The 13,336-nt window shown below is 40.2% G+C and overlaps 1 protein-coding gene and 1 pseudogene across 3 annotated transcripts in view; one reads left to right on the forward strand and one right to left on the reverse strand.

Annotated features, from left to right (window-relative positions):
- Dlic (dynein light intermediate chain) overlaps positions 1 to 13,336 on the reverse strand; it is a 316,288-nt gene that overhangs the window by 12,642 nt on the left and 290,310 nt on the right. The gene's annotated exons all lie outside the window — the stretch shown is intronic.
- Positions 9,332 to 11,385, forward strand: LOC136872094 (uncharacterized; annotated as a pseudogene).

Genomic DNA, 13,336 nt, shown 5'->3' on the forward strand with positions numbered 1-13,336 from the left:
TTCCTGGAGTTGTCTTGCACAGAAAATCAAATCAACAGTGCTTCCAGAGGATCGAAATCCACACAGACTCTGAGAGGATCTTCTTAGAAATAGCCTGGAGGCGGTTAAGTAAAATTCTTGCCAAAAATTTTGCACACAATAGAGCACAATAGATAGACGTGATATACCACTGTACTTGCAAAAAAAAAAAAGAGAGCTACCCTAAGTATTTCTGGTTTAAAAGTGAATGTTATGAGTTCATGAGCCCTAGTAATGTTGTGATCACGTTGAAAAGGAAAATGAAGCAAAAATGAGAAACCACAGAAAACCATCTTCAAGACTGCCGACGGTGGGATTCAAACCCACTACCTCCCGAATGCAAGTTGAGAGCTGTGCGACTATAAACACATGGCCAACTTGCTCGGTTAAAATTATCCTGACCGTGTGAATCTTGCCAACTACATCAACGTGGACAGTGATGTGCTAGTGAAAAAAGAAATCATTGATGATAAAATTGTGGTAGACACTGAGTGATATAAATCAATGTAATGATTAGGTAAGAGATGTGTCTCAAAAGTATTCCAACAGGGGTACTCAACCTGCTTGGGATGCTCCTCTTATCAGTCATCTTCACTCGCTTCTGCAGCAGCCACCTAGTAGTCTTCAAGACAAAGTCCAGCTCCTCGCTACTTCTTCTCCTGAATGTGGTGCATGGCTCCAAGTATTACCTTCACCTTCTCTTGGTCTTCATCTTTGCAATGAGAGTTTCCATATTGCTGTGGCTTTATGTTTGGGAGCAGCCGTCTGCAAGCCTCACCAATGCTCAGCTTGTGGTGCCTGCGTTGATCGACGTGGCCTCCATGGCCTTTTCTTTGTGAAAAGTAAAGGTAGACACATCCGCCACTCCACTACAAATGATGTCATCTTGCGGGCTCTGGTTTCAGCAAAAGTTCCTTCTATACGAGAGCACACTGGCTGCTGCTGTTCAGACAAAATGAAACTTGTGCCATGGAAAACGGGTAGATCTCTCCCGTGGGATTTACCTGTACCGACACATTCGCCCAGTCCAATCATTCCTTTTCGTCAACAAGTGCTGGAGGTGCAGCCGCGAATAAAGAAAATGCTAAAAGAAGAAAATATAGTGATTTGTTGGACAAATTCTTCTTCACACCAGTAGTCATTTAATCGAGTGGTACCTGGGGAAATAATAGCCTCCATTTTATAAAATAATTCGGCCAATGCATTGCTTGGATTTCCAACGATATGTGATCAACTGCTTTTCTTATTCAGCGCATCAGCATAGCTCTAATGCATGGGAATGTCACATCCGTTCTCGGGACACTACCACCTTGTAATGAGCTGGATGAAGTTTTTCTTCTTTAAGACATGACTTGTATTTTGTGGAAATAAAGATATATATCTCTGCCAACTATTCAATTTACACAAAACTGATTAAAGCATTAGGACTCGCACCCCCAGAATTAAAAATTACAGGTACCCTTGCCTGTTATATTTCTCCTGGTTTTTCCTCCATTTTCACGGATCATTCAGTCTCTTTCATCCTCTACCAGAGATGATAGCAATATAAGAGGGCCATCCGGAAAGTAGTACCCGTTAGTGCCTCATGAAGCGCTGACGACTCTGGTAACCACTGGGCAAGGTCAGACCGCGTCAGTGGCTTGTCTGCCTGTTCTGTGCGAGGTTGCGTGACGCTAGTATTGCCTGTGTTGTGTGTGTGATCGTTTAAAATGTTTAAACAAATTGAGAACCCTGCCAGTTGTGAAGTGAGGGCCGTGATTAAATTTCTTAATGCACGAAATGTTCGACCTTGTGACATTCAACGCCAATTAATGGAGGTGTATGGAGACAATGTGATGGACGAGTCGTCTGTTCGGCGCTGGTGTCGCAACTTCAACCTGGGGAGGGGGAATACACATGACGAGGAGTGTTCAGGGAGACCATCTGTCATTACAGACCCTGATCACAGTAGATGAAAGCGTGAGGAACAATTGGCGCATCACAATTGATGAACTCTGAACATTTTCCTAATGTGTCTCGAACAATTGTTCATGAAATTATCAAAGACCATCTGCATTATTCAAAAATCTGTGCAAGGTCGGTCCCTCGCATGCTTACAGAGGAGCACAAAACCAAGCGTATGGCTGCAGCACTGATGTTTCTGGGACATTATTCCGATGAAGGAGACTCTTTCCTGACTCGCATCATTACTGGGGACGAAACGTGGGTTTGTTATGCATCACCTGAGAGTAAACGACAGTCAATGGAGTGGCATCATGCTCATTCACCAACCAAACCAAAAAAAATTCAAGACAGTTCTGTCCACCAGGAAACTCATGGCAACCATTTTCTGGGATTGCCGAGGTGTACTGCTCATTGATTTTATGGCCCGTGGAGACACAATTAATGCTAATGCGTATTGTGAAACATTAAAGAAATTACGGCGGGCAATACAAAATCGACGGCGAGGTCTATCGTCTACAGGCCTCATTCTCCTTCATGACAATGCCAGACCTCATGCAGCTGCGATAACACAACAACTTTTGCAGCAATTCAAGTGGGAAACCTTCGACCATCCCCTGTATAGCCCGACTTTGGCCCCTTCGGATTTTCATCTCCTTATGAAGCTTAAAGACTTTCTGGCGGGAAAAAGATTTGACGGTGATGAAGAACTTAAATGAGCCGTGACTACATATCTCAGTACGCTGGCGGCGGAGGACTATGACACTGGAATATAAAAACTCGTCCCACGTTATGACAAATGCTTGGAGATTATGTGGAGAAGTAGTGTAAAGTATGCTCTTTCCAATAAAAATGTGTATATTTCTTAATATTTACTCCTGCATATCTGCCAACTTTTAGAAATCAAAAATAGAAAGATTTTTTAATTCTGGGATTTCATCACATATATTGCCCCACGGTCTAAGTGAAAAAGGGCAGGATTAAAGGCATACATATCTACAGTTAAAATGTGAATTGACCATTAAATTAAAAAAAAAAAAAGTTACAAGAAAATGTACCTAATCACCCTCATTTATGACACATATGTATGTATGTTGGGTATTCAGCCCGAAGGCTGATTGGATCCTCAACAGGTTCACCATTAGCTGTCATAGATGGCCTAGGTGTCACTGAAGAGGCGTACTAGGGAAATGAGGAGTGAGGTAGTTTCCCGTTGCTTTCCTCATTATGACACATAGGAATAATAATACAGTCGAACCTCGATATCTCGAACCCCCATTACTCGAATTTTCAGTATCTGGAAGTAACTTAAATTTTCCGGCCGTTTGTCCTATTCTTCAAGTGTATTTATTTCTCTATTCTCGAAATTCGGTTACAAGAATTTCTCGATTTCTCGAAGCAAACATTTGAAGCAAAAACTTACTCTGTAACTCGAATTTTGTGCAACATTAACTGTGCAATACGGCATTTGTAGTTTGTGAGGAACAGTTAACAAGTAAGGAAAGGGTTACAGTGAAGCTGGAAACTAATATGACGGGGACCGAAAAACTCGAACTTCAAGTGATCGGTAAAACCTCGCCGTTTCCCGGGTGTCAATTAATTACCGGTCACGTACGAAAGCAAGCCCAGAAGTCGCGGATGACAAGCTCCGTGCGTGGTATTGACGAGAAGTTTCAATGTGAAGGGAGGAAACAAACATAAGAGACTAACGGATATTTTTCCAAAGGTGTTTGTTTCACTACTGTATGTACTATATACTGTCTTCTAAAATGTCACTATAATAATTGTTATAATTAAAGTGATGCCGTAAAATAGAGTTTCTTTGTATATTTTAAAGTACCGTTAAACATAACGTATTCAGTAAAAGTCCGTAGATACATACAGTATGATTCAATTATGTGCCATACATGCTCCATAACGATATTCTCTCTATCTCGAAATTTCGATAACTCGAAATAAATTTTATGTCCCGAGCTGATTTGCATAATAGTTTACTTTGTTAGACTGTAAAACGATCGGAAATTTAATTTTATAGCTATCTCTGAACACTTGGAGATAACTTTTGTTATGTTTTTGGCCATAACGTGAAGAGAAAAAACCAGAAACTGTCATCGACACAACTCCCTGAAATACATTCAACTCATTACAATTATGAAGTAAGAATAAACAAAAATGCAGTGAAATACGCGAAACTACCACATACAAAACAGATCGGCACGTCTCACACATTATTAACATACGATTTTTACATGGGGAAAAGCACAGAGCCGCTAGAACAACTCCAACGAAATTACGCACAGAAACGATGTTGTTAGTGCGCGAACCACACAATAAGAAACTCATTCTTTCGTCCCGATTAACAGAGTCGCTAGCGCGCACTAGTCCCTCTTGCTTGTAGGACGATTGCCGTCCCGAATCCCCAGCCGAAAAGCACACATGCTGTAGTAGAAACACGATGCACGAAGGCGATACACTCGCGAAATAAAGCATCAAATAAAATCGCATGAAAATGTGGTTGGGTAAATTACACAAGCACATAAGAATTTATCCTTTATAAGAATTTATCCTTTATCCTAGGAGAAGAGTATTGACTGTACTGGAGGTTATATTGGTCAAAAAAGGAAGAATTAAAAATAAATCGGAAAATCGGAAGACGAGCTAAAAAACGGAAGTTTCCGGGTAAATCGGAAGGGTTGGCAGGTATGCTCCTGTGTCTTTATTGCACAAACGGGCACCACTCGCCAAATGACCTTCATAGCTTATGCAGCGGGTTTTTTTTTTTTTTTTTTTGCTAGTTGCTTTACATCGCACCGACACAGGTAAGTCTTATGGCGACAATGGGACAAGAAAGGGCTAGGAGTGGGAAGGAAGCGGCCGTGGCCTTAATATTAGTAATTGTTGAAAACAAGAACATAAACTGACCTTGTGTTGAACAAAACCATCGGCATCGAAGGTGTAAAGATTGGATACACGATAAAATACGTCGTCACAGTGGACTGTTTGCCCTTGGCAGATAATATGGCATTGCTACACGAGACGGAAGAAGATACGAAGATGGCACTAGCAAATCTAGTCGAGACTGCGGCAAGGTTGGTCTGACGATAGCGTACAAGAAGACCAGGATACTGAATGCAAAGGCTGGAGATCAAGTAGTGGAGGGAGTTGACAGTTTCCGATACCTAGGTGAGAATATAACAGACAAAACTACAGAATAATAAGAGTACGGTAGAAAAAGCATAACTCCTGCAGAAACTACGATTCACAGCCAAGACGACTTACGGGAAGAAGAACCTATCGAGGAACGCCAAACTGCGACACTACACGATGACCATCCCGAACTCTGATGATGATGCTTGTTGTTTCAAGGGGCCTAACATCTAAGGTCGGCCCCTAATGGTACGAAATGACATGATATAATTGAAATTTTAAAATGTATCCATTGACTAGAATTCAAAACAGATGATGAACAATTTATAATGTCCAATAACAGACCATTATATTGGTATTATAAATTTACTCATTCAGGACAAATATTTAAAGTTCCCTATGGGAATCAACATCTATATCATCTGATAGCCAGGCAGGCATCAATTTTTGGGAATGAGACATAGCTCTCATAGTGCATTGGCACTGCTGGTGGCTTCAAGTAGCCTATGCAGTGGCCATCACGGTATGCACTAGCCTTGCGTCTTGGGTGGTGTGCTAAGTCCCAACTGACGAGCCTAACTTAGCACACGAGGGCAAAACGCAGGCAACCAAGAATGAGTTAGCTGGAAAATTTATAATGTCCAATAACGGACCATTATATTGGTATTATAAATTTACTCATTCAGGACAAATATTTAAAGTTCCCTATGGGAATCAACATCTATATCATCAACAGATTGTAGCGAGCTCAAGGAGTCGGTACACAGCAAAATGTGCCGACGCTCATCGGACAGTGTGAATGGCATTCACATATAGCATAGAGCTCTGCTGTGTACACACTACAGACTTCTGGTAAAGGAAAAAGAAACCTGTTATTGTCGACAACGAATGCACAGCCCACTTTTGTATCTGCCCTCGAATCATCCATGTAAACGACGACTGAATCTGGATCCCGGATAACAACGGACAGGAAGAACCTCAGATAAATCGGGGGGTCCAGGTTTTCCTTTGGGCCAGAGTGCACATCCAGGATTATTTCAGGTCGTCGTATTATCCACGGAGGTACCCCACTTGGTTGTCTGACAAGACAGGGAACCTAATGTACATAAAACAATCTGTGACTGCTATCAAAGCGTATTCCAACCGGTCATGCTTGAGGATAAGCAGCATACAGCTGATGGTTTCCATTGTGGAATACGCAAGGATAGCTTGCGTGAAGTGGCATATGTCGCAAAAATGCAGCACAGGACAGAAGCAATTTGCTGGCGCCTCCGGTGTAAAGGCGGCACATCAGGTTCAGCGAGCAGGCTAGCAACGGGGCTTGTACAAAAAGCTCCCATTGCCAATCTAACCCCGCTGTGGTGGATGCTATTCAGTTTCGCAAGGATGCTTTGCACTGCTGATCCATATGCTTCAATGCCGTGGTCTAACCTGGATAAAATCTGTGCCCTATAAAATCGTAGTAGTAGTGCCGCTAAGAAACTTAAAAATATTCAACTTCAACTGCCGCACGTGTGGCTCCCATGATAATTTGCTATCGAAAAGAAGCCCAAGAAATTGGTGTCAACTACAAGAACAGCGACATCCCCTAAACAAAGCTCAGGATGGGGTGAAGAGTGCACTTCCAGCAGAAGTGAACAACAGAGGTGTTTACAGTTGAAAACTGAAAGCCATGTTCTAAAGTCCACTGTTCCACTCTCCTAATAGCTTGCTCTAATTGTTGCTCTATGACTTCCATATTGTGCGAGCTATAATGTAGAGCAACATCGTCCACATATAGCGATGGTATTACTGCTGAACCAGCAGCAGCAATAACACCATTTATGGTAATCGTGAACAGTGACACTAAGAACCGATATTGTTATTTTATCTGAGACTGCAGAAGATCTCGAGAAGTTGCTGAATGGTATGGATGAAGTCTTGGGTAAGGAGTACAAGATGAAAATAAATAAGTCTAAAACAAAAGTAATGGAGTGCAGTCGAACGAAGGCAGGTGATGTAGGAAATATTAGGTTAGGAAATGAAGTCTTAAATGAAGTAGATGAATATTGTTACTTGGGTAGTAAAATAACTAACGATGGCAGAAGTAAGGACATAAAATGCAGATTAGCACAAGCAAGGAAGAGCTTTTTTAAGAAAATAAATTTGTTCACTTCAAACATTGATATCGGAATTAGAAAGATGTTTTTGAAGACTTTCGTGTGGAGCGTGGCATTGTATGGAAGTGAAACATGGACGATACTTAGCTCAGAAAGAAAGAGAATAGAAGCTTTTGAAATGTGATGTTACAGAAGAATGCTGAAGGTGAGATGGATAGATAGAATCACGAATGAAGAGATACTGAATTGAATTGGTGAGAGGAGATCGACTTGGCTAAATTTGACGAGAAGAAGAGATAGAATGATAGGACACATCTTAAGACACCCAGGACTTGTTCAGCTGGTTTTTGAAGGAAGTGTAGGTGGTAAGAACGGTAGGGGTAGACCAAGGTATGAATATGACAAGCAGATGTAGGATGCAGTAGTTACGTAGAAATGAAAAGGTTAGCACAGGATAGGGTGGCATGGAGGCTGCATCAAACCAGTCTATGGACTGATGACTCAAACACCACCACCTCGGAATCTCCATTGATGCAGGAATGAAAGGATACCATATCACCATGTGGTGTCATAGGCCTTTTCTTAGTCAAAGAAAACAGCCACCAAATGCTGTTTCCAGAGAAATGCATCCTGGACAGAACTCTCCAGGAGAACCAAGTGGTCACTAATCGAGCGAGTGGCTCAGAAAGCACACTGATACTCGGATAAAAGTCCTTTTTTCTTAAGACACTACACAAGTTTGCGATTTACGATCCTCTCAAATAGCTTATACAAACAGTAAGACAAATAGGTCTGTAACTTCCTGCATACCTAGGATTTTTGTCAGGCTTGAGGACAGGAATTACTATGCCCTCTATCCAGATTTGGTTGAACACATGAAGGAGATATAACAGACTATCCTCACTAAGATGTTTCAACATCTCGTTATGAACACTGTCTAGTCCGGGAGACGTGTCCTTGCAAAGTGCCAAGGGGCTGCACAGCTCCCATTCTGTAAAGGGCACATTATAGTCCCCTGAAGCTTGAGCAGCAAAACTTTTTTTTTTGCTACTTGTTTTACGTCGCACCGACACATATAGGTCTTATGGCGATGATGGGACAGAGAAGGGCTAGGAGTGGGAAGGAAGCGGCCATGGCCTTAATTAAGGTACAGCCCCAGCATTTGCCTGGTGTGAAAATGGAAAATCACGGAAAACCATTTTCAGGGCTGCCGACAGTGGGGTTCGAACCTACTATCTCCCGAATACTGGATACTGGCCACACTTAAGCGACTGCAGCTATCAAGCTCGGTGACCAGCATAACTGAGGTGATGATGTTCTGCCTCCTGCTTCAGAGAGAGGAAATCACGATGGTAATTTCCAGAGCCAGACACATCTGTGATGTGACTGGCTAGATGATTAGCAATCGAGAGCAGTTGAGTGACATTACTGCCTGCAATGGAAATTCCCGGTACCCGAAATACGTCAAAGTTTAGTCCACACTTGAGATGACAGAGTATGTGATGTCACATGCGAAGCTTTCTTACGCTATCGAATAAGAACTCACGCCTTAGCACAGAGTTTTTTAAATGTTACCAAGTTGGCCACAGTAGGCTACCTACGATAGCATTTATAGCTGCTGCAATTTCTTCATTCCACCAAGGAACGAGTTTTACGGTGAGGAGTCCGCTGGAATAGACTCCTCAGCAGCAAGAATAACTTGTATTATGTAAGTTAAATTGCGAGGAGGAGCCTCGACGGATTTCTGTTTCAACAAAGTAAGAACATTGTCACAGAGATCGTGTGCATTCCACCGAAACAGGGGAACCAGTGTGAGAGTATGTGCTGCAACGTACAATGAAATGAAATGGTTTACCTGTAGTCAAAATACATAAATCCAGCTCTCTTACTAATGTTTCCCCTGGGGCAAGGTGTTTCAGAGCCCTATACCAGGTGAAGGGCATTAAAATCCACCATTTTGTTGTTTTTGAGATGTTCATGTCATCGTATTCTTTAAATTTTCCTCTTTAATATCACACTAAGAAGTTTCTTGTATTTATAAAAGATGGCAGCATATGATAGGTGGAAGTTCTTTACTTTGCCATCTAGTGACAATTACAGAACTAACAGTCACAAGCCACACCAAAATGGCGTTGAAATCAACAGTGAATGAAGATTTATCTCCTGTGCAGAGGACTTTTGAGAATAATGAAGCTGAAAGTGAAGAGTCAGATACTTTTGATACAGATGGTGATGATTCTTGGCACCCATCAAGCAGCAGTTCCAGCTCTAATGACAACTTGGTAAGAGTATAGACATATTTTATCATGGATAACCTGTAGTTTGTGGCTTGTGACTGTATTTTACTCATTCTACTTACTTTACAAATAACTCGTATCTTATGGAAATGCATGAACAACAGCATTAGATTTGATAACCATAGAATAATTAATTATTTAGTAGAACTATTAATATTAACAATAATATTTACATAGGATATCATGTGAAAGCAATTAGCAGTTAAATATCTATTGGTGTGGCTTATAACTATGTTCATCTGATGTTGTCTGAATTTGTTAATCCTAATTTTACAACATAAAGTTAGTAGAATGCCTGAGGAATCACCAAGAAAACAAAACCCATCAAGGAAAAGGAGGTGTAATAGTAACCAATGGAAAGTGGTGAAGGCCAAATGAAGTCGTAATGCTGGTCATCAGTATGTGTCCATTAGAACAAATAAAACCGTTGATGCAGCTTCAATGGGACCTCCCTGCAGCTGTTCCGATAGATGCTTCACTAAACTTGCTGGAGAGGAAGAGATATTTTTCACTCTTTCTGGGACTTAGAGAATTTCAATACCCAGAACACATATCTAGAGGGAAACATAAAAATGATGCCAAAAAAGCAAAGATTTGTTTTCTTTTATTACACAGAGTGTTTTCAATGCAGAATAACCTGTTTCTAAAAAAATTGGACCATAGATTTCTTGAATAAGGATATTTAAATCTTATTGGTTTATTCCATAAATGGGCATTTACTTAAATAAGTGCATGTTAACTTTCATGTATTATTGGCACATTTAATAATAACTAATAGTACATTTTATTTCTATTTTCAGCTATCTGAAAAAGACAAAAACCTCATCCAGGGCAGTGACTTTCTCATATCATGTGAATGTACATGGTGTTCAAGCTTCTATCTGCAAGGAGGCATTTTTGAATGCTCATGGATTACAAAATCATGCTAGACAAGTAAGAAATTTGCAGCAAAAAATTAAGTTGTGCATGCCTATCCCAAAGGAGGACAGGATAGGTTATCATGTTTAATAATAGTTCAGATCCTTTTATGATAGTTTTAGTAGAGTTATATTGCTTAAATTTTGCTCTAATATTTTCTAAAGGTTTGTATATGTTGGCAATTAGATTGAAGGTGCCTGGGTTGAAACCTGGAAAAATGAAGTTGCATTTTAGGAGTGTAAATTTTGTTAGTACAGTTTTGAAAGCTGAAGTTCTAGATTTTTCATAGATTTTATATTTTAGTAGAAGTACTCTAGGACTTGGAAGGCTATTTCTAGGAATAATCCTCAGTTCTCTACAATCCTAATGCTAGTGATTTGAATATCACTACATAACTGTTATTTGTGACTAAAATACATATTTGCTCATGGACTTCATTTTTCCTTTCAGTTAGGCACAGGAACCACGCTCATAAATTTTCAGAGGAAGCTGTGTAAGATGTTCGGAAATTTACTGATGCTATACCGAAATACAGAAGTCATTACAGTAGACAACAGAACCCCAATAAAGTTTACTCAGATTGTGATTTAACAATTTCGTCTTTGTTCCGCGATAAATATTCTACTTATTGCCAGGAATACCAGCTCCCCACTGTGTCTGAAAGTAAATTCAGGGAAATTTTTGTCACTGAGTATAATATAGGATTCAAAATTCCAAAATCTGATATATGTCCAAAGTGTGACTCATTTCAAATTACTATGAGCAATTCTGAGCTGCCTGCAGACGAGTTAGCACAAAAGAAACTTCAATATGAATTACACCTTAGAAGGGCAGAGAGTGGGCAAAATATGATTTCATCTTTAACAGCTTTAGCTAAAGAGAATCCCCAAGAATACCATGTGATAGCAATGGAAATGCAGCAAACATTGCCCACCGCTAAGCTGACAGCAGGACCAGCATTTTAATAAGTGTAAACTGTGGACGAACAACTATGGAATACATGACTGTGGAACAAATAAAGGTTTCATGTTTCTGTGGAGTGAAAACGAAGGAGGAAGAGGATCTGATGAAGTTGGTAGCTGCTTGATAAAGTATTTAGAAATAGCCAAACCACATGCTAAGTAACTCCATATAATAACTGATAACTGCACAGGACAGGCAAAGAATTGGGCTCTAATTGCTTTGGAAAGATCTCTTGTGGCAACCAAGAGGTTTGAAATTGTGCAGCATTCCTATCCTGTGGTGGGTCACACTAGATTCCCTTGTGATCGCAATTTTGGTCGCATTGAACTATTTGCTAGAAACAGACGTCCAATAGTATATACCCCAGATGAATGGGTGGTTGTTGTGAAGTCAGCAAGTCCAAAAAACTTCATTGTGACAAACATGGAAAGAGATGACTTCAAAACTTTAGATGATCTCAAGTCATTGCACCCACTAAATTCACAACTGGAGATTCAGTTCACTTCAGTGAAGTTACACAATTTCAATTAAATTTCAAGGACCCTTTTGTGCTAGGTGTTAAGCATTATTATACTATGCTAGGGCCAGTTCATTATGCAAACATTCGCACCAAGAAGAAAGACTTGTGGAACATGATCCATTTCAGCTCAGAGTAAAAAAACAGAAATCAACTCCCTGTCAACCAGAAGAAATTGACTGATGTCATGTCTCTCATGACATTCATTCCTGTAGCCAATCAACACTTCTTCTACTCCCTTACAGGAAATAATGTTAAAGATAATGATGTGGAAGAATTCCCTTGAGATAGACATTTTTTTCTTAAATTAAGTGTGTTTATTCTCAAATAATTGAGTCTTTATAATCAAGTGTTGGCTTATTCATTCTCTAATATTGTGCCTTTTTTGATAAATAAAAATGTATTCACGCTCAAGTATTTACATTTCTTTCCAGGAAATAAACTCATAAGCCCATGTTAGTTACCTCATTCATTAAAAATGCTCTTAAATCGTATACTAGAGCAAAGTGTTGTTTCAATGTCTCCCATATGTTTTATAACACATACAAGTGTTCATTTATACAAGACAGTTATTACAAATGTAGTGGATGATTTACAGATTTGAGCTGAACTCTAATTTGTCATTTACTCAGAACTAAGTTATTGTGGCTTATGACTATATTCCACCTACCCCTTCATTTATATTAAGAGGCTGGCCCTGTGGAAAATAAACATTCCACACTGTTGCTATGACAGGCAGTGGAACGCAAACTGCTACAGCCTCCAGCAGGGTTCTTAGTGGAACCTCTTTGTTGAAGGTATCAGAATGGACAAAAAATGCCAACGGCACCGGAAACCCGGTAAGTATAATGTTGTTCTCTCGAGTATAATAGAAAATTTCTCGAGACCGTTGATATATCCATAAAGACGCACACACGTGATAATGTCAATTGTGTACACTATTTTGTTTACACACTAGCTGATGTAACCGTGCTTCGCTGCGGGATTCTCAGAAAGACTGACGTTGTGGTTTTCCTAACTGAAGTCAACATAAGTCATTACAAAAACTTCAGTAGGAATGTAGCGATTAAAAGCAATGTTATCATATAAAATACTTGTTCAAATGGAAAACCGCACTCTTCTGCCATTATTCCGTTAAATACACACATGTTCATTCCAATCAGTGTCTCAGAGTAGGGATCGAATAGCTCGAATGCTATGATGAACCAGTGTGTTACGTATTAGTAGTATCAGAAAATTTATAAACCAGAGGAATGGCATGCTGAAGAAGAAAGTTATCTAACTCCCCATCTAATTCCCGCCAATATTCAGACAGGCTGTTACACTCGGTACGACCGGGCGAGCTGGCCGTGTGGTTAGGGGCGTGCAGATGTGAGCTTGTATCCGGGAGATAGTAGATTCGAGCCCCACTGTCGGCAGCCCTGTTGATGGTATTT

This window comes from Anabrus simplex, chromosome 4, assembly GCF_040414725.1.
Source record: "Anabrus simplex isolate iqAnaSimp1 chromosome 4, ASM4041472v1, whole genome shotgun sequence".
NCBI lineage: Eukaryota > Metazoa > Arthropoda > Insecta > Orthoptera > Tettigoniidae > Anabrus > Anabrus simplex.